The 22,677-nt window shown below is 39.1% G+C and overlaps 2 protein-coding genes and 1 pseudogene across 12 annotated transcripts in view; 1 reads left to right on the forward strand and 2 right to left on the reverse strand.

Annotated features, from left to right (window-relative positions):
- Positions 1-21,662, reverse strand: part of HMG20A (high mobility group 20A) — a 69,088-nt gene extending 47,426 nt beyond the window's left edge. Inside the window, exon 1 of one of the 2 annotated variants that reach the window (XM_082387051.1) lies at positions 21,614-21,662. The gene's annotated coding sequence lies outside the window, so the exon portion shown is untranslated. Of the gene's footprint in view, positions 1-21,347 lie in introns of both variants that reach the window. The other variant, XM_082387052.1, reaches the window with a different exon arrangement.
- Positions 5,123-11,135, reverse strand: LOC309626399 (histone H1.0-like; annotated as a pseudogene). The gene is made up of 2 exons: positions 10,470-11,135; positions 5,123-10,156 (listed from the first exon to the last, which is right to left on the reverse strand). The product of its transcript is annotated as a histone H1.0-like (transcript).
- A 456-nt stretch (positions 21,663-22,118) lies between the features above and the next one.
- PEAK1 (pseudopodium enriched atypical kinase 1) overlaps positions 22,119-22,677 on the forward strand; it is a 297,677-nt gene continuing 297,118 nt past the window's right edge. For 7 of the 9 annotated variants that reach the window (XM_082386950.1, XM_082386949.1, XM_082386954.1 and 4 more), the window contains exon 1: positions 22,123-22,337. The gene's annotated coding sequence lies outside the window, so the exon portion shown is untranslated. Of the gene's footprint in view, positions 22,338-22,677 lie in introns of all 9 variants that reach the window. The other 2 variants (XM_082386956.1, XM_082386957.1) reach the window with 2 other exon arrangements.

The raw sequence follows: 22,677 nt of genomic DNA on the forward strand, positions 1-22,677 counted from the left end.
AGGGATGAGCAGGAACTGAAATTCTCATTATGTTGCTAGTGGGAATCTAATGTGCACAGTCACTTTGGAAAATTGCTTGGCAGTAACTGCTAAAATAAACCTAAACCTATCCCATGGAACAGCAATCCATTCCTAGTAACATATCCTAGAGATACGAGTGCAGGTGTCTACCAAAAGACATGTAAAGATTGTTCATAGCACTGTTATTTTACAGTCTCAAAGTGGAACCAATCCACATGTCAATCAACAGTGGCATGGCTAAATTTCGAGACATTCCTACAATGACATTAGTGCAATATTACAGAGATTGAACTACTGCTACATGTAGCATGGATGAACCTCACAGACATAACGATGAGCAAAAGAAGCCAGACCCACAACAATAAATATTCTGTGAATCTACTTACGTGATGTTTAAGTATAGGTAAAACTATTTTTTGGTGGCAGAAATCAGAATAGTGATGATCTATAATAGAGGGAGAGAGGGTACTGACTAGAGCCTCCTGAAGAGCTGGAAATATTCTCAGGTGCATATATACATAAACATTCATTGACTTGTACATTTAAGATTTGTGCACTTTACTGTACATACCGCAGTTTTAAAAAGTTAAAAGAAAAGAGAGAAATGTTGGTCATTGGTTTAGGTAAGAATTCAAGGATTGGAAGATCTCACAAATGTCACTGGGTCCAACTACACATCCAATGCTCAGCTCCCGACCTGAATATCTCACTTGGGGATGTCTACTCCCACTTCCAAATAGCTCTGACCACTAGAAGGTTTTTCTTTTTTCCTTTTTTTGGCCGAGCCCTGCGGCATGCGGGATCTTCATTCCCTGACCAGGGATCAAACCCGTGCCCCCTGCAGTGGAAGCACGGAGTCTTAACCACTGGACTGCCAGGGAAGTCCCTAGAAGGTTCTTCTTTATAATGAACTCCAAACTTAACCCCAAGGAGCTTCTATATGAGATTTTCATTCTACTCTTTCAGGAATATAGAGAATAAGTGTGCTCCCTTTTCTAAGTCATACACACTCAGTTTTCCCAAGGCTTATCTGATAACTGCTGACATCTCTTTCCACTCTAAAAATTCTAGAATTCTATATTTTTATTAGTCCATATTTCTTTCATTTACTCTTTCCCTACACCTCTGTTGAACTTTACTCTTTCAACCAAAGTATTCTAATGCTATGCATCAACCTGAGTAGATAACCAGCTTGTAGATTTTTACTCAAAATATGAATTTTAAATGTATGTCAATATTTACAGTATATATCAATAGCTGGCCATATCTGTGTGCTCATGAGAGCAGAAAGGGGTATATCTCAATGCTTAACACATTAGAATATCAGAGTTCCTCATGAAACATACTAACTCACTTGGATTTGGAGAGTGTTTACCATCAAATGTTTAGATTGGGAAGATGAGAAGTGTATTTCTTAGACAAAAAAATAAGTCAAGTCAATGGTGATTATTTTGACCTGTACACTGGGAATAAAGATAAATATATGGAAAGCACTGTTATGCCTAAAGCAATGAATCACACTGGACTTCATTAACAAACATAAAAGCACTTCCCTAACCTCAAAGAGCCAACTGGACAATTAATTCATAGAATTGTGTATGTTAAGGCATTAAAAAGCCTCTATAGAGTAAAAGTTTAGGAGATGAATGGAAAACCAGAATGAGATTTTTCTCACACTCAAGATAATATATGTTCTAGTAATATTCATAGAATTCAGGCCTTCTGTTTAAAAAGTCAAACACTAACACTTTGCCTATACGATCACTTCACATCTATGGTTGCCTATTTACTATTACAACCTCATATTCTTACTGTGTTGGCCTTTATTGCACAGAAGAGAACAATAATCAAGACAGACTCAAGATTATCTACAGATAGATTATCTGCAGCATGAACTTTGTAAAAACAAAATGTAATTATTTCATGATTCTGGGGAAGTTTTGAGGAAGAATATGAAGTAATAATGAGGGACTTCCCTGGTGGCGCAGTGGTTAAGAATCCTCCTGCCAATGCAGGGGACATGGGTTCGAGCCCTGGTCCGGGAAGATCCCACATGCAGCGGAGCAACTAAGCCCACGAGCCACAACGACTGACCCTGTGTGCCACAACTACTTAAGCCCGCGTGCCTAGAGCTGGAGCTCCGCAGCAAGAGAAGCCACCACAATGAGAAGCCCGCGCGCCGCAACTAGAGAAAGCCTATGTGCAGCAACGAAGACCCAACACAGCCAAAAGTAAATAAATAAATAAAGTTATATTAAAAAAAAAAGTAATAATGAGAAGGACAACTTATTAATAGTAAAGCTTTATTGTAATCTGCAAGAGAAATTCTTGCATGGCTGTGCTTTCCAAGAGAAAAGGTACCACTGATGGTTTTATGGAGCTGGCATAGAAACATAGATCGATTAAATGCCTGAAGACAGTGAAGGTCATCTATCAGACTGAGCCAGGGAAATCTTATACACAACTAAAGATTCTCATCAGCAATAATGAACTGAAGGCTTATGTTACACACTTCTAAATGATGCACTGATTTTCAAAGTAGAAAACTAAATGGAGGATACCCAACTGAGTTTAGCATTTGACATCAGAATCAAAATCTTCTCAACTCCTCTGGAGCTACCAGCCTTCTCTTTTTATTCATCTAACACGTGGCACTTAAATTCTATCATCAGGAGTTACATCAGTTTGTGCTATGAATTTTTTATGTAAGTATCTGTCTTCTCCATGGAAGACACCATGCTCTGGATATCCTTCTAGCTTCTTCAAGTATTTTGGTTCTCTTACCATTATTTTAACCTCTTTGGCAACAATGACTATTCTTTTTTCCTTCAGATATAAATATACTCTGTTCCTAAGAAAGAAAGAAATCAAAATTTATAATAAAACCCTCTATTAATTCCTATCCTCCATTCTAAGCAACTGCCCATACATTTACCTTTTCTTTATAACCAAACTACCTGAAAGATTATTCTAGTCATTGCTGCTACCCAATCTGAAACACACGGTTATCTGGTTTCTTTCCCTAACTCACTCTGCCGACTATCCTCAGATACCAGTCATCTCTAAGTTGCTAATTTCAATGAACACTTCTCAATCTTCAACCTCTTTGGTTGCTAACTGGCATTTGATGCTCTAAATGACTTTTCCTCTTCGAACTCTTCTTCCATTGTTTCCTATTTACTACCCTCTTGTTTTTTCCCCCATCTCTTTAGCCATTTCTTCAGACTTTGGCCCTTTTCTCTCTACATGTTTTCCTAGTGATCTCTCTCAGTCCCAATGTTTCAACAACCACTTATACGGATGACATCTAAAACCAACTCTCAAATTCCAGGCCTGTATCTCAAATGGCAAAGATTATCCTCCTTTGGTGTGCCATTGGCAACTCACACTTTACACGTATAAAACCGAATCCATAATCTTTTCCTCGAAACCTGTTCCATCTCCCATGTTCTCTATGTCAGTTGAGGGTACGCTACTCGTCACTCAGTTTAAAAACCTGGGCGTCCTTTTCAGCATTTCCCCTGCCCTTCTCACCACGTGCAATCCCTTACCAAAACCCAGTTGATCCTGTCTCCTCTTCCATGTTCCCGTGATTACTGTCTCAGTTAAAGCCTTTATTTTTCTTGGCCTGGGTACTCTAACAGTGTCCATCCTGCCTGTCCTCCTGCCTCCAATCTGTTTCCATACAGCTGCCAGTGATCTTTCTAAAATACAAATCTACTTATGCATATCATTCCTTGTTTAAAATCATTCAAGAGGCTACCCACTGTCTTCTGGTGATTTTTACTTTTTTCTTTTTAAAATTCTGTTTGAAAGCAAAAGAAGTTATGCTTGTTTTGAATGCTTAAAGTTTGAATGTCTTACAGTAAGGATACATAATTTTATCATTAGAATAAACAATAAAACTTGGCCCCATAATAGTGAATGACCACCTTTAAACCAGTTTTGGGATCAGAAAAAGGAATTTTGATATGTTTAAATGAACTAGAACACAAAAAGTATAGTTATTGAAAACAGTATATTAAAAAAACTAAGTTTTCTCTATGTTGAATTCACATCTTTGATACCCTCTATTTGTTCACATGAAACATCTTACAAATTTATCCCTTAGGGAATAAGATTCAGCTGACTTGCCAATAAGACTATTATATATAGATGACAAATACTCAGTAAAAAAATGCAGTCCTGACCTTCTCTTTTCTTTAAGTAAATAAAAGAACAGTAAACTCCAGGCACACCTGTTTTATTGTGATTTGTGGATACTGTGTGTTTTTTTTGTTTTTTTTTTTTTACAAATTTGTGCATTGCAGCAACCTTGTGTCAAGCAAGTCTATCAGTGCCATTTTTCCAAAAGCATTTGCTCACTTCGTGTCTCTGTGTGACATTTTGGTAATTCTTGCAATATTTCAAGCTTTTTCATTATTATTATATTTGTTATGGCGATCTATGATCTTTGATGTTGCAAAAAGATTATAACTTGCTGAAGGCTCAGATGATGGTTGGCATTTTTCAGCAATATTTTTAAATTAAGTATTGTATTATTTTTTAGACATAATGCTATTGCAGACTTAATAGACTACAGTATAGAATAAACATTAACTTTTATATGCACTGGGAAACCAAAAAATTCGTGTGCCTTGCTTTGTTGCAGTTATCACATTATTGCGGTGGTCTGGAACCGAACCTGCAATATCTCTGAGGTATGCCTGTGTATCAAATAGCTTATGTCCAGGAAATAAACAGTTTTTAAGAGATGAAATAAATGAGTATCATAAGATTTAATGCTCAATATACATAACTACTTATGATGGAGCTTACTATTAATTTTTGAACTAGGAAGATTATTTTCCACAGTATCATATTTAAATACATGCTTTAGGTCTTGAAATTAACAGGTTATCAGATAGAATAATTTCTAGTCTCTCCCATAACCCTTTTAATTACAGTATCTATGTTCTTTCCTGCAATATATTTCTGTTGTAATCAACTCTAAAATCCCTTGAGAGCAAATGCCATTCAGTATTACTATACATGCATTACCAAGTAAGGTAAGAGAAACTGTTAAACCAACTGAGATCCCATGATGCCAGTTAAATTTCAATTCTTCTTTCTAGGCTCTCCAAACATGTCAGCACCATTGTAGTGAAGTGGGTCATAAGTTTTGGGTGATGTGATTTGCTTGAAAGACAAAGAGAGCAGAGTGTAGAACAGACTATTACAGGTCACAGCAAAGTAGGTTCAGAACTGCAGCTACAATTTATTTATTATGCATATTTATTAAGTACTGAAACAACAAACATGTAGCCCAGCAAAGAGTTGAATACACCAGGTTAAACATGCCTTCCCTACCCTCTAAGAGGGCATAGTTTGAAAAAAAGAACACTTTAATTATCAATTTAATACCCAGGAGGAAAAAAGCTCTCAATCATTATACTGTATTAACTGCTTTCTAAAACAGTTCATAAAATGATACACTACTGAACTTAAATCCACTTATTCTATTTGAAAAACAGTGTTCTGAATTTAAAATCTTTGAACTCAAGCTTCCTATTGGATGATGATCAACTTTTAGCTAACAGGATAGTGTCCTTGATATATAAAAACGATTGCTGTTTCACCATTGGTGAGGCATTTTCTATTTTTTAATAACAAGGATGCAATTATATCAACTCATCCTTAGTCTTCTACCTAGCCCCCTTGGAGCAGCAATATTTATATACAGGGCAGTACTCTAAGGTAGGATGCAAATAGAGATCAATTCCAATCCTATGCACCAAGATTATTTTATTACATGATGGAATTAAGCTACAAAGTAAAATTGAGCTGTAATTTCTAGTGTGATAAGGTTTTACTTATCTAAGTAAACATTAAACACTTTGCAGAATGGAATACAACTCTACGGATGGTGACATAGGCATAGAAGGTGAAGACTGTAAACAGTTTAACTACCCTACTCTTTACCAGTGTTAGTGCTGTTAGACAAGACTGGTAAACAAGTAGAAGATAAATAACTAGTAAAGGCTGGCAGCTAGAAATATACAGTTAACCCAAGTCTTTCTTGGTACAATAAATGAATCCATACACTATCCTCGGTATCATGTATTGCTAGAGAAAGATTTTAATTAAACGTGAGGGAGAAGAAATAGGCCAATTAGAATTCTGCAGGTAGTTTGTTTTGCTAGGAAATAAATGGCTAGAGCTGACACTGTCTTTCTGGCAAAATAAAGCTGCTCTTTCCCCTTTCTAGAAATAAACATAAAAACCACTCCATTACATTTATTTAATATAGTCTCTAAATGGGCAATTCACTTGAGAAGACTGTTTTCACATAACGGCAGAGTTCCCAGTACTTAAGTCTCCTCACCCCTTCTATAACCATAATGTACCATATTTGTACACTGCTATAGTACTATAGGAAGAATTTCAATATTCCTCATATTCTTTCACTAGCTCTAGAGTCAGTGATTTACATTTCAAAAACCCAAGAAAGAACCCGCAGCAGCAACCGGTGGATTATGAAATTCAGAAACTTAGTCATACCTGACAGCAGACATTTACAAATTCTTATGATTTATAAACTCCCAATTTCATTGACGTGAGCATAGCTATGAATGTCTGGTAAATCCACAGATATCAATAAGTAGATGAAGCTTTAAAAATTATTTCACTAAGAATTAACAATTTTGTTAAAGGCAGAATTAAAAATAGCAGTAATAATGATATGATGATGTGAGAAACCAGTCATTGAGAATTCTCACTCTTTTTGTTTCATTTCCCTTTCCCATCATGGCCCTGAACCTGATAATATGCATAAGAAACATTCAGCATGCTTTTTTCAGTTTATGGGAGAATTCTAAGTATGGTACCTAGACTTTAGAAATAAATAAGAATACCTCATTTACTATACATTAAGAAATATAGGTCCCTAAAACATTTTCTTTTCTAAAAAACTGAAGTATAGTTGATTTAGTATTGAGTTAGTTTCGGGTATATAAAACATTTTCTTTTGAAATGAAAATGTCTAAAATTGGTAGTAAACATTTTTCTCATGAGTTTCAAGAAATCCTAGTGGCCTGAAAGCTGTCTCAAATTGTTGAACTTATAATTTTATACCAAACATACAATTAAGCATCTCATTTTACTGAAATTAGCTTAAAAACAATTAAAAATTTAATTAAAAATTAGTTCTAAGATGAAGAAAGAAAACACAAGCTCTCTAAGAAAATGTAGAATACTTTGTAATATCAAGTCATAATAGCTCTGTATATCTTATAAAACATACGAAGACATTAGTATTGTGAAATGTGGTCATTTTTGCCTTGTGATTAAAAGGCAAGTCATGTACTTTGGTAACATTATGGCACATTTATATGACTAAAATAGCTAACAACCTTTACACAAACAATACTGTCAATCTCAGTAGTAAGCAAATGTAATTAGACCACATTTCCTTTGTAGGGCTCTAATGTTTAAAAAAAAAAAAAAAAGTAGTTCTAGAAAAGAAGATAAGTTGTTTAGCCAGGACTGCCACTGAGAACACTCTGCCTCTAGTTTCCAAGGCTCCAATCTAAGAAATGCGGGCAGGTGTATTCCTTTGCAGGGGCTTAAATAAAATCTGCCCACAACTGCCAGTTTAGCTTAGCACATAAAATATACATCACTGAGAAGACAGGCTAATCATCAGAAACTGTCTCCAGGCATTACAATGATTACATGGTGCCTTTCTCAGAGAGTTATTTTGAAGAAATAAAGGATTAAACCAGAGGAAACAATCCCTCCACGCTCCCAGGGTACAGGGCACACCTATGAAACGGTTCCTGACCTATATAGTTTACCTAAGGTGGCATGCTATCTTTTTTCATTCATCATATATTTACCAAACACGTAATATGTACCAGGCACTTAGTTAAGACACCAGGACTACAACAGTGAACTGTCTCTGCTTTCATGAAAATTATGGTTTGAGGTGAAAGATTAAGCAAACATACCAATAAATACAATTTTAAATTGTGAAAACTGCCATGAAGGAAAAGAACAGAACACTACAGAAAAACAGTAGGAGATGTCACGTAAACAGGGGACCTCTCTGAAGAAGTAAAGTGAGAGCTGAATGTTAAGTACATTCCATGCTGAAGAACTAGGACTTGAGTGAGAACTTGGCGCTTTGGAAGAAGTAAAAGAAGGCTAGAGTGGGCTGGAGTAAAGTGGTCAGGAGAGAGCAGCAGGGACTATATCCTGCGGAGACGTGGGGTTATCTTAAACATTTGAGTTTTCACCAAAGCGTAAGAGCAAACCTTTTAAGAATTCTTAAGAATGGCATATGATATTTATGCTTTTTAAAGGATCATTCTAACTTCTATGTAAAGAATGGATTGATGGGTAGTAAGAATGAATCAAGGAAGCTACCGTTGGGAAGCTACTGCAACAGTCCACCACAGCGTGATGGTGGCTTAGAATAGGGTATAGCAGTGAAGATGTAGTATATAGGGTGGATTCAATATATTTAAGAGGTAGAATCAATAAAATTTTGTAGTGGTCTGAATGGTGTGTGTGTGTGTGTGTGTGTGTGTGTGTGTGTGGTAGTGAGAGGTCTCAAGAATAATCCCAAGACTTTTTTTTTCCCTTGTTTTTTCAATTTTATTTTAAAGTTTGAAAATTACAAACACAGCAAATTCTTCCAGGCACAAATAACACTTGTTTACAAATAAAAAGGCGGGGGGGGGGGAGGAAGACGCACAATTGCGCGTTTTTCTATTTTATTAAAAAAAAGGGAGAGAGGACTGTACAGGTTTTTTCTCCCAGCTCCCAGGTGTGAAACATAAGTACTAGCCCTAGATATGTATATATACATATACACACACATACACACAGACCTAGCTCTGTAAAACTACTTAGCAATTCAAAGTCGACTGCAGTATGTCTTACTGTCAACTCCCCGCCCTCCCCTCCTCCCCCATCTACAACTACTTATAAAAGAGTCAGAAGTAAAGAGGTCGGGAGGTTTTTAAGTGGTGGGTGGCAGGGCTGGAGTGCCACCAGACTGCTACGCAAAGCCACTTCTTGTACAGGAGAAACCAAAAATCAGGGGAAAAGGAAAAAGGTCCTCCTAGGATACAATCCAATTGTGTGGAAAAACCCAAGTTTCAACAGGGCACACTGAGGCACTTGGCTGACTGACTCTCCACCCTTCCCCCAAAGTTTCTACTCCTGTTTAACAGGAGACTTTTGGAAGCCAGAGACTTCCCCCCCATGCCCCCAGTGGCTAGTTTCCAGCTGACTGAGAGAAGCCACAGTTTCTTGGACAAGCTGTCACTTCAACCTCCTCCACATCCCTAGGACAACAGGGAGGCCACTGAGACAGACTAACAGAAGTGAGAAAGAAACTAGATTTGGACGCCCCACTGCTCACCATTGGGAGGTGGAAGTCAGCCTAGAGAGGGTTTTGTTCCACCTCCCTCCTTTGCCGTCCAGCTGCTGCCACCCCTCTCCTCAGGGCCAAGGTTCTGAAACTCTCACAAGCAGTGCTCAACTTAAAGAAAACTCGATGGCCTCATAGGTACTCCTACAAACCGTGCAATTCCTGGGCTCCCTGTCATCTAGCCACAAGAAGCTGCCTTGCCCATTCTCCCCCTCCCCCCGACCCCAACTTTTACCTTCAGAGTGAACCAACCATGTAACTAAACAAAACACACAAACCCACACAAATCCCCAAACCCATAAGCAGATTAGTAACAAATTAACAAAACAAAATACAAGTACATTCTCATCACTACAGAGATGAGATTTGTTGTTGCTGTCCTTGCATAATTGGTTAAGGAAAAATGAATTATTCCCTAATTTCTGAGGAATACAAATTCTGTCTCTTTATAAAGTCAGAAGGGAAAGGGGCAAAGGGTTGCAGATGAGGATCAAGAGAGAAGAAAGGAGAATAGTATTTACAGAAAATAGGAGACAGGCAGGAGTGTCCACAAGGAAAGCCTCATTGTCACTTCTTCTTACCGGCCTTCTTGGCACTGGACTCGGCTTTGGGCTTCACTGGTTTGGCCTTCTTAGGCTTGGATGCCTTGACTGGCTTGGCTTTGACAGTCTTGGGTTTTTTGGTTTTCTTGGGCGTGGCAGCCGGCTTCTTTTTGGCCTTTTTTTTTTTTTTAATTATTTATTTATTTATTTATTTATTTTTGGCTGTGTTGGGTCTTCGTTTCTGTGCAAGGGCTTTCTCTAGTTGCGGCGAGCAGGGGCCACTCTTTATCGCGGTGCACGGGCCTCTCACTGTCGCGGCCTCTCTTGTTGCGGGGCACAGGTTCCAGACGTGCAGGCTCAGTCGTTGTGGCTCACGGGCTTAGTTGCTCCGCGGCATGTGGGATCTTCCCAGACCAGGGCGCGAACCTGTGTCCCCTGCACTGGCAGGCAGATTCTCAACCACTGCGCCACCAGGGAAGCCCCCTGGCCTTCTTGACTGGGGTGGCTTCGGGCTTCTTGCTTGGGGCTTTGGAGGCAGCCTTCTTGGGCTTGGCGGCCTTCTTTGGCATGGCCACCTTCTTGACTTCCTTCGTCTTCTTGAAGGCCACTGACCTCTTGGGCTCGTCGCTCTTGGGCAGCCGGAAAGACCCTGAGGCACCCACCTTTTGGTCTGCTTGAGGACCCCAGTGGTGACCAATTGCTTGATGGACAATTTGATCTGGGAGTCGGCGTTCTCACCCACCTTGTAGTGGCTCTTGATGTACTTCTGGATGGACTGGCATGAAGAGCCAGCACAGTTCTCCGCCTGGATGGCAGCCACGGTCATGTCTGAATACTTGGGGTGGTCTGTGGACTTTTTGGAGGCCTTGGCCCACTTGGGCTTGGCTGCAGGGGTGGATGTGGAGTTCTCGGTCATGGTGGCCTGCCTGGTCCTGCTGCTGAAGAAGGCACCTTCCAAAGGGCCAGCCCTCATTGGAGGCCGAGGAAAGCCTGATTCGGGATCTGCTCTGGTGCCTCTGGCTCCCAGGCCAGTCCGAGGCAGGCTCCTGGGGACCTCGCTCAGGTTGTGGTGCAGGGGGGGACTCGCTGGGCCGGGTCTGCGTGGCCCAGCCCCGCCGGTCTGTTGGTCGGTCTCGGCGCCCGGGTCTGCCTCCGCCTCCTCTGCCTCCCTTTTCCCAGCTCCGTGTCTCAACCCCAAGACTTCTAATTGAGATATTAGTAGATATTTATGAAGATAAGATTTATAGAAATAAGGAAGACTGGAGATGTAGAATTAGGGAAAAGATCAAGAGTTTAATATTGAATATGTTCTTTTCTTGATTAGTATTGCTAGAGGTCTACACATTTTACTGATCTTTTCAAAGAGTGAACTCTTGGCTCTGTAGATATTTCCTATTGTGCACTTGTTTTCTATTTAATTAATTAATTTCTACTTTTTATAATTCCCTTTCTTCTACTTACTTTGGGTTTAATTTGCAGTTCTTTTCCTAATTTCTTCAGAATGATATTTAAATCACTAGTTTTGGACTTTTTCTCTTCCAGTGTAGGCATTTAAGGCTATAAATTTCCCATCAAGTATAGCTTTAGCTGATTCACATATATTTTGATATACTGTATTTTCATTACTACTCTGTTGCAAATGTGTTTTAATTGTGGTTTCTTTTTTGGCCAAATGGGTCATTCAAAACATATTTTGGGAGGAGTTTGCTAGCTACTATTTATAATCCATTTCTTACTTAATTGAACTGTAGTCAGATAACATATGCTGGATGAAATTTGTTGAGACTTGCTTTATGGTCTATCATAAGATCTACTTTGTTAAATGTCCCATGTGAACTTGAAAAAATATTTTTTTGAAGCCATATTACTGGAATTAGATATATACAAATTTATAGTTCTCACATTTTCCCTGGTAGAATGACCCTTTTATAATTATGAAATAGTCTTCCTTATTTCTAGTTATTCTTGTATTCAAGTCTATTGTGTATAGAGGGTATAGTCCTCTAGGGAATGCTAATTGAGAGTGTGGGGTGTTTATAGGTCCTTTCTTCCTTGGAGGGACCTGAATTTTAATGTTTGCTTGTCAACATCATGAGATGGACAGAAATTCACTCTGCTTTATAGGGATTTTCTGCTTAGCTTGCTTAGCTTCTGGTCTGCTTAGCCTCTGACTCTGCAGCAAAATCATTTCTTGGTGCTTCTCTTCCCTACTACGATCTTGGCTCCTCAGTCCAGGCCACCTGGGGACACCTAAACTCCAATTTTTATGTACTCAGCCCCATGAGACTACTGGCTCTCTACTTCTAGCAGAAATCCTCTGCTAAATTTCATAGATTCTTGTTCTGCACCATGTATTCAGCAAATTCTTCAAGGGGAAAAGAGAAGCTTAGAACATCAGCATGCTTTTTTGAAGTTCCCTTGGCTCCACGATTTTGGTTTAAGTCCTGGCTGCCTCAGTAGGTCTCTGATGCTTTCCCTATTCTTTTCTAAATTTAAAAAAATTTTATTTATTTATTTATTTATTTATTTATTTGTTTATTTATGGCTCTGTTGGGTCTTCGTTTCTGTGCAAGGGCTTTCTCTAGTTGTGGCAAGCGGGGGCCACTCTTCACCGCGGTGCGTGGGCCTCTCACTATCGCGGCCTCTCTTGTTGCAGAGCACAGGCTCCAGATGCGCAGGTTCAGTAATTGTGGCTCACGGGCCCAGTTGCTCTGCGGCATGTGGGATCTTCCCAGACCAGGGCTCGAACCCGTGTCCCCTGCATTAGCAGGCAGATTCTCAACCACTGCGCCACCAGGGAAGCCCCCTATTCTTTTCTTTTTTTAAATCCACCCTTTCATGTTGTTCTCAGCAAAAAGATTAGTCTGCAACAACCTAGTCCCTCAGAGCCAGGAATAGAAGTCATAGCTTGGGTTCTCAATCAAAACTCTACTGCTTATTAGCTGTGTGACTTGGGCAAGTTATTTGACCAAACTATTTAAACATTCTGAGTTTCAATTTTCTCTTATGTAAATGAAAATAACACCATCTCATAAATGTTGTGAGGATGTGAAGATTAAATGAGATGTCTGTAAAATGTCTAGTAACAAAAACACTTTAATGAGGGCTTACTATGTACCAGACACTTTATATGGATTTAATAACTTAATGTAGATATAGTTACTATCTCCCATTTCCTTTTCAAGATCACATACTAGTAAGTGATGGAGCTAGGACTTGACTTTAGAGCACTTTTCTTACTAACTACTCAATACTGCTTCTATAATATTGCTTTAGTAAAGTGCCTGACACTGGTGTGTGCTCAATGAATGTCAATTATTATGATACAGAAAATACAAATGCTTCAGAAATATACTAATCAGATCAGTTTTTCTATTTCTTTCCTGGATTTATTTTTCTCCTTTTTCATTTTGGCATAAAGATACTTACAACATCTTTCAATATATTTTAAAAGAAGCTATTGTGATAAATGAATGTCTACTAGCCTACTGAATGAATAAGTAATAATTTGCTTAACCATTATTCTATTGTTGGATATCTAGAAGGTTTCCATTTTTTAAAACAGAATAGATATCAGTGCCATTAACATTTTGTCCCTTTCACTATTTTCCTTACTTGAAGTATTTTCTCAGAATAAAATCCTATCAGTGGAATACTGGCTCAAGATATGAGCATTTTATTATTGCTGACACAACAGCTATATTGTTTTCTCAAAGAGTTGTAGTAATTGTGGTTATCACTGGCAATAAAAATGAAAGGTTTGTGTCAAGAGAACATTAATTAAAGCTATGAAGTATAGGAATGAAGGAAGTGTGGAGATAGAAAGAGAAGGGAGATATAAATTTTGAGGCTATGAAAGAAAAAAGTGGAGTATCTGGATACTATTGATATTTCTTGTGAAGCAAGGGGTATTAGTTTCACTTAAAGGAGTAGGGATGGAAGAAAAGGGCTGGGCTTTGTTGAAAATTCCAAATGCTTAAATACAAATACACATATGTACACATCATAATCTTTTAAGAGTAATGTTTCTATGATAGTTTTCAAAAGATCTGTGTCTTCCACCCCGCCTCAATGCAATCTGGGATACAGATAAACACTATTTAGGTGTAATTTACAGATGGACTATCTGATACATTAGGGTTCAACCTGATCTTCTGTATCACTTCTTATTCTAACCTATCACCAAACATTTAGTAATTTGGTGTGTGGATCTTTATTATTGTTGTTTTAAAACACACAGAGAAATGATTTCTTTTAAGAATAACATATTAAATTATAAAAAATTATAATATAAATTACAAAACAACCACATAGATTGTTGTTTTCACTTAGCTCAATTTAGCAAAATGTACTCGGAAGCAGGAGGCCTATGTTCTATGGCCCATTGTGTAACTTTATTTGGTGTGTAATTTTGGGCCTTAATTGTCTTATCTATATATTGGGGTATTTTATCTGACTAAAAGCCAGCATTAGAACATGGCATCTCTTGTTTTATATTCCTGATCTAAAATTTGTCTAGTGAGCATACTATATTGAATAAAAATGAAAGAATCTCTCTTCCTTCGCTAATATGTACTGTGCTTTGAATATCTCATTAACCTTGTTATCATGTTAGACTTGTTATTTTAAAAGTTACTGAAAAAAAAAAAGTTACTGAATATTTTGTGGGCCTCTCTGAGGGCCATTTCGTCTGTTCCTTCTACCATCAGATGACTCTCAATGTATATACTTAAAGGCAGTTGCTTTCCTACTACTACCTTCCTCCCACTTTGCTCCTATCATAGATTTTGGAGTAGTACGTACCTGTTCATCAGGGAGAAACAGAAAGGGCCTTGAAAATTTGGGCTTAAAGAGAGTCCTTCCTCTCTTTGTCTATGTGCTATAGCCTCCCCAATAAAAAAATAAAAAAACTTTCTTTGCTAACTGCTTCACTATGTTCATATGTAAGTAAGCGCCTGATTGTCCAAGTTCCATTTCAGATTTCTCTTCCAGTTTCCATTAGCCTACATTAAATTTTAGTAGTGATACTGAGAAATCATGGAGTTTGCGACTGATAATCGGCCATATTCAAATCCTCTCTCTATCACTTACTGGTTAAGTGACTTTGGGCAAGTGACCTAACCTCTCTAAGCCTCTATCTTCTCATATGCAAAGTGAAGTTAGTTAATACCTACACCACCAAATTATGAGAAGTAAGTTAGTTGAATGCGAATTGGAATTATGGCTAAATGTAGTTTAAATGTGAATATCATTTAGAAAATAAGGAGAACACCACTGAATAAAAGTAGTTTTTGAGCTGATTCAAATTAGAGGCTGGTTTGATTCCTAGGGTCCTTAAAAATCCATACCCTTTAAGGAAGCTATTCCAGATGAGGGAGCAAATATAAAGGCTTTGAATTCCTTCATGCTCCAACAGATGCCAATTCCATGGTACAGAAACACTTAACCATATTAGAAGCAACAACCAAAGAGAAGAATAATTTTATGTCTATCCAATTAGCCAATAATTTTTGCTGGTGAAATTGTGGTTAAAACAACACAGCTGTATGTTGCTGGTGGCATCAGAAATTAGCATAACCTTTTAGAGAAATAATATAGCTATTGTATCAAGAACTATAAAATACCCATACTCTTAGAACAAATAATCCCACTCATAAGACTTTATTCTAAGAAAATAATTCAATAAGGAAAGTAACTATGATTTTATTTAATAGTGCCTGGCACATAAAAGGTACTCAAGTACTTCTTCAAATGAATACCTTCATGTGTACCGACTTCTCCAAATCACTGCCCTTGGTTCCTTCCCATTATGATCTACTATTTTCATTATCTGGGGATAGTTTTAGAATCAAACTATAATATTTTTGTCTAGTCTCTGTTCTCCCATCTTCTCCATTAACTTCACTGGTGATTGCTATCAGACTCCCTTATGATACTTTCACCATCTGAACTTAGTTGACCTTCACACTGAAACCAAGTTGACCACATACCACATCCTTGACCCAATCAAAAAGAAATGTGAAGCTTCCTTCAAGTTCCTAAAATGTCATTCTTCTTTGTCAACACCCTTCTAGTCTAATCATTCACCTCACTGCCTGCTTCATAAGACACAAATAGCCAGCAACCTTCACATCCATCCTCACCTGATCCTCAGCATAACTTTAGTCCTGTACCTAGACACTTACATTTCCCTCTAGGATCTGAGAAAGAATTATCACCTCCTGCTTTCCTTCTTCTAGCCCCATCCAAAATCCAAATTCTTCAAGTTTATGTATCTCCCCCTCTCCTTTTTAATGGTATAATTCACATACCATAAAATTCACCCCTTCAGTGTACAATTCAGTGGTTTTTAGTATATTGGTATACAAGGTATTTTAGTATCAAGGTTGTGCAATCATCATCACTATCTAATTCCAGGACATTTTCATCATCCCTTCAAAGAAATCCCATACACATTAGCAGTCACTTCCCATCCCTGCCCTCCACTCCCTGGCACACTAATATACTTTCTGTCTCTATGGATTTGCCTATTCTAGACATTGCATATAAATGGAATCATACAGTATGTGGCCTTTTGTGTCTGGCTTCTTTCACTTTAGTGTAATATTTTCAAGATTCATCCATTTTATAGCATGTATCAGTACTCTATTCCTTTTTATTGATGAATAATTTCCCACCATACGACTATACTACATTTTGTTTATTCATTCATCAATTGATGCACATTTGGTTTGTTTCTATTTTTTGGCTCTTATGAATAATGCTGCTAGGAACATGTGGGGAAAAGTTTTTGTGTGAACACATTTCTAATTCTCTTGGGTATGTAACTAGGAGTGGAACTGCAAGTTAAGTATCTCTTGATACGTAAATCTATTCTGTTTCTGAGTTCAGACAGCCTGGGATATCTCTCAAAATGCAAACAGCTATACACTGACTCCCTACCCCACCTTCACTCAAACACCTTCAGTCTTCAGAATCTGTACGTATTAATTACCACTTAGTTCTTTCCAATTAAATTGAGGGCAGGGATCAGTTCTCATAGGTCTCATCATATAGTAGGTGTTTAATATATGCTCAATATATTGATACCCTATGCTCACAAATGGGAGAACTACTTACCCTTTCATTCAACAGATCTTTGAGTGTCTACTGTACATGGGTCACTGTGTTTAATACTGGCTATAAATAGTGGACAAATGTTATTGATCAGTTTCATCTACCCCAATTGCCAATTCAACTCCACTAATATTTACTGAATACTTAGGGTGTGAATGGCATTGTGCTAGGTCGGACAGCAGACACAGATAGGAATATGTTATAGTCTGCAGACTTTTATGACAGTTCATAAACTCTACATATGACAGTACAGTAACAACAGAAACATACAACAGCAGTAGCACTGTATATTAAATGCCATAAGAAAAGTACAAAATGCTCTGGAGGGTCAACAGACACACATATGGTTGGGAGAATGGACAGAGAAGAGGACAGACATCAGACAATACTTCTTGAAGCTGAAGGTGGTACTTGAGAAAGGGCCACAAAGAAGGTGGCATTCTGATAGATAAGGATTCCCAGGAAAAGAGAAAGTGTTCCACACAGAGAATAGCATGAACAAAGATAGAAAAGGCTGGATACTGTATAGAATTTTTTTTTCAGAGACCAATCTAGTTAGGAATGTGTAGATGGGTAATGACAGAAGGGTCTTGAATATTAGGCTTAGTATTTAAATAGGTTTAGAAGAATGATTCAAAAAGTCTTCCTTTAACAACTCAAATTATTTTAGTGATTCCTTAACCTTTTCTTGAAACTTTTTGATTATGCTTATTATCTAAAGCAATCACGGAAATTAGTGATTTCTCCTTCCACAAGGAACGAAAAATAAACTCTTGACAGCTAAGTGAGCATGCTTAGCTCACTGAGACTGGGGAAGGATGAATCTGAATAATTCTAGCACTGCATCCCCATACTTCGGGGAATATGTAAGGCTTAAAACAGACATGTAGGCAAATCCCAATAGCTAGAATAACAGAAGCAAACTGGGGGAAAAATAATAGCATTCATTAAGCTGCTAACACCAGGCATTGTGCCAGGTGATTTACATATAACATACTTGATCCACCAAATAACCTCATTTAGGTTTATGGCAAGTGAGGCTCAGAGAGGTCAAGTAAATTATTAGAGGTTACCAAGCTAGTAAGAAGCTCAGCTAGTAAAATGTAGACATCACTTTTGAACCCAAGCCTGTCTGATCCCATATTTTCCCCATTGTTCACTTTAATTTGTGAACAAAGGAGGCTATAATGGTAGGGTCATGATGCATGCATCAAAGAAAAGGGTTGAATATTTAACACAGGGGCTTTAATGGTCTGAAGAAAAATTAGACTGAAATATTCAAAACTGGGTTTAGAATGGCTTAGAGATCAGACCAAGAGAGATCAAGCTTAGGGCTGTTTCTTGATCAGTTTGAACAATGATCACACTATAGAGCTTATTTAGGAATATCAAGGGAGCAAAATTCCAGTTTTGACTTGGAAACTAGAGAGTAAACTCCAAGAGAATACGGATATTTGTCTGTATTCACTGATGTATTCCAAGTCCCTAAAACAGAGACTAGTATACAGTAAGCACTCAATAAACTTTTCTTGAAATAATGAAAAGTCACGTAAGGGGTATTCTCGTTTGAATACTCTTGAAGGCCCTGAAATAAAGACAGCAGAACAGTAGGTTTAAAAACCATTCATGTTGTTAGCATATTCTCTTAACACTCAACCCCATGGCAAAAACAAGCAACTACCAAAACAAGAAACATACAAAAAAGCAATAGTTGTAAAACAAGAGCATAATTTTTAAAAGGTAGGTAGACAAAAGAATGAAAAGACCCTTTTGCATTATAGATAGCATCTAGTATTTCGTGGATAATCAAATTTCAGTGAGATGGAATCCAGAATTTTGACCTACTGTTTTAATATTTCAAACTGCTGTGAGCTGTGAGCGGTATATCCAATGACTGCTTTTTGGAAATGAAAATGGTTATCTAATCTAAATATTCTGAAAAAAAAATGGACAATCTCTTTATTATTGATGACAAGGAATGAAATGAAAACCTCAAATTCATTTACTTAAAGAAGTAACAGAGTACACTTACAAAAGTCTTTACTTTTCTAATTTTGATAGTACGTTTCTATTAGAACATGCAAAGAAAACTGCAACAAAGAACATTAAGGGGAAAAAAAAAGCTTTTGGAAGACAGCAAGCCTCTCTACAGAAACACTTTTAAAGAGAATAAAAGCAGGTTCCATGAACTTCCCTCTATTTTTCACAAGCTTTTCTAATATTTCTTCTTTGACGGAACCAATGAATAACTGCCTGTTATCACAAAACATCTTTTTTCAAATATGTGCTTTAAAAATTGCTTTCTTCTGAACAGACAGTTCTTCAAGCTGCTCAAGTCTCTCAGCTGCAACAAGTTTTCTTATTTCTATTATACTGCATTTCTTCCCTGGAACAGTATAAAGACCAATTTTAAAAACTCCTTTGCTTTCCAAAGATAATTTCCTAAAGGCAATACTGCTGTATCTCAATCAATATTTTAACTATCTTTTCTCTATCTATTTCATTTAGTTCCACAATCTTTACTCACTTCAGTAATTCTTAATACTGTAGTTTAATAGTTTAATTTGTCAGGGTGATCATATCATATATTCTTCTATATTACTCTAATATAGAAGATAATGAATACCTTCTTTCTAATCAATTAATAGTTGCTTGAGGCAGTCTACATGTCCCTAACCTTCTATTAATAACAACACAGACATAATTGTGTCTCGCCTTTTCAACTTCTGCAGAAATTCTATAGTCCTTCAAAAGATAACTCACTGATTTTAGGGTCTTAGTTTTTTTTTTTTTTAATGTCGATAGAAAGTTAAAACATATATTTTTTCCTTACTGTAACATTTAAGTTACAGTTGTTCAAACATTTTAGTTTAAATCACATTTTCTAATAAACTCTAAACAAACTAGCTTTCGAAAAGAACCAGAATTAAAACAACTGCAAATTCTGAGGGTAGATTAGGTGACAACCCCAAAGGAAACAATACACAGGCCTTATTCTTTTAAAAATTCTTGAAAGACATTACAGTTCACTTGATATTCTAAAATTATTGAAGTTGTTGAGATTTCATAAACTCCAAATAGATTGATTCCTTCAGTAACCTCCCCACCCCAACCTACCAAGTACTGTGGTACTTGAAAACAGAAGCCAAGAAATCAAACGGTTGACTGTTCATTACCACTTTACGTATAGTTTCTTATAAAACATTGAGAATATAGGAAAAACAGAAAATTCTGGTATTCATCTTTTGTCCTTTGTGAGCCAAATTTTCCCCCTCCTTAAAATCTGAGCTGAATCTCATGATCCCTGCACCATGCCTTAAAACTACAAAGTGCAGACACCATTTTTAAATCGGTGCTGAATTTAATTAAATCACAAAGGGGGAAAATGTACTACAGTGCAACTTTCACAATTGTTACATGTAAGATACCTATAAGAATTTTTAAAGCTGAGGAAGTTGTTTTCAGGCCCAGGGCAAAACCTTTGGCCTAAAATCAACAGGTCGAAGGATTTAAGATCCCAATCACATCAGTTAAGGTAACACCAAGTAATTGAGTACTTCAGTATGATATTTTCACTCTGATAAGGTGAAAATGCTTCATAATTTATGTAAAATATTGAGTCCTGTAAAAAACGACCTCAAGAGTAGCTACAGAGTTCCTGTGGCATGTCAAGGCGGAGAACACCCCTAAACCTCACTAAGTCAAGGTTGGACTTGAGTAAGGGAGAAGGGGTGGGCAATTCATGAGTCACACAAGAAAGCATGTCGTATTGTAGAGAAGAGTAAAAAGTTTTAACAAGGGGTTTCGAATTCTTTGAATAACGCATTAAGAAAATTCTGTTGGGGAGAAAATTTTCCTCTTAGACATGGAACCAAAAGTCACATAAATTCTGACTGGAGGCTGGTGATTAGCACAACTTCGTGGAATAACCTAACTTTTCACGTAAGACACAATCCCAAAGCTTTAAGATACCGTCTATGCATATGGCACCAAGCATCACCTTTTCAAGCCCTCGCCGGCACAGGAAGTGGGTTGGACACCCCAACCCATCACCCTACCCCCACAGGAAGTGAGTTATGTTCCCCCCTCCCCCAGAATGGCCTTCCTCCCCTCCCCCAACCGGAAGTGAGGCGCCCCCATTCAGTCGGCCTCAAACCGAGACAAACCAATAACAGCAAAAGAGGGATGATCTTCAAGGGGTGAAGGGCACCTCCACTGTGGCCACCCCCAAGCTCGCCTTGCTTACTGACCTGCTGACGACAGGGGTAGGCAGGGGCCTGGGGCCTAAAGAAAGTCCCTGGCACAGGGGACAATTCCCTGAGCCCCTCTCAATCGCCTTCACTCTTCTCACTGCGTCGCCTCACAGCTTGACAAAAATTCCTCCGCAGTACTTTATTTTGATGTTTTTTCTTTCCCTTTACCTAATCGCTTAGCCACCTTCCCATAGATAACTTCTCTAATCGCAGCACTTAAGGCTGTTCTGGTGAGGAGAAAAATGAAATATTATTCCCCATACCTTCAGAAAAATGGAGGGATTATTTTGTTCAAAGGAGGCGAAGGACTACGTGATTACGCAAGGTGAGACTTATTTTCGCGGAGGTTTCTGGGAGATGTAGTTTTTTAAATTGCTAAGGCCTGCAGAAAGTATTGGGACTTAAATTGGTTATTACTATGTGCTGGAATCCTTGAAGACACATATCCTGTATTCGACGGTAGGCAGACCTAAGGGGTTTAGGCACCAAATGGACCAACACTTCGTTCCCTTTTTTCCCCTGGTACGTAATGGAACTGAAATTTCCCTTCACGCCGGCCCAAGATCCTGGTCGTCCCGCCCTCTTCCTTTGGCCACGCCTCCCTCAGCCAATCAGGAGCTCTCTAAGTCTCTTCCTCGGGAGGTAGGAACGCGAGAGGAGGGGCCTCATGGTGACTCCTCCCCCGGGGCTGAGGCGAGACTGGGAGAGGGCCGTGGCCTCGTGTGCGCGCGCGCGTGTTCGCTTAAGGAGCGCGGCAGCGAGTGTGCGCGCGGAGGGGCGGCGCGCCGGGCTGGGAGGAGGCGGGCAGGCTGGTGGGCCGGGCGGTCTACGGGCAGCCGGGAGCGCGCGGTGGACTCGGCGGCGGCTAGTAGTTAGTTAGTTGTTGTTAGTCAGTGTCAGTTGCTCGGCGGCGGTGGCCGCGGTCACCAGGAAGGGTACTGGACGGCCGGCGAAGGTAGTCACCGCGGCGGCGTGTGAGCCCCTCAGGTAACTGGGGCAAGGTTGCCCGCGTCGCCTCCTTTCCCTTCTCCTCTCGCGCCGGCTTGTGGGACCTGGGTCGCCGAGGGGTGAGGGGGCTGACCTGGGGGAATCCGGGAGGGGCGGCGTGGGGTCTGGGTGGCGCTGCCGCGAGGGCTTTGGCGGCCGGTGCGTCCGGCCCGGCGCGGGCTCTCTGGCCACGGCCACCCCCGCGCCCTGCGGCCCCCGGAGCCCGCTGGCGCCGCGCGCCCCCTCGCGCCCCCGCTCCCGCCCCCTCTCTCGGTGGCTGTGGCGGCGGCGGCCCCGACAGCTCGGCGCCCCCCAGAGGAGGGAAAGTTGGGACCTGGCG

Source organism: Balaenoptera borealis (genome assembly GCF_965194805.1).
Source record: "Balaenoptera borealis genome assembly, chromosome: 3".
In the NCBI taxonomy this organism is placed as follows: Eukaryota; Metazoa; Chordata; class Mammalia; order Artiodactyla; family Balaenopteridae; genus Balaenoptera; species Balaenoptera borealis.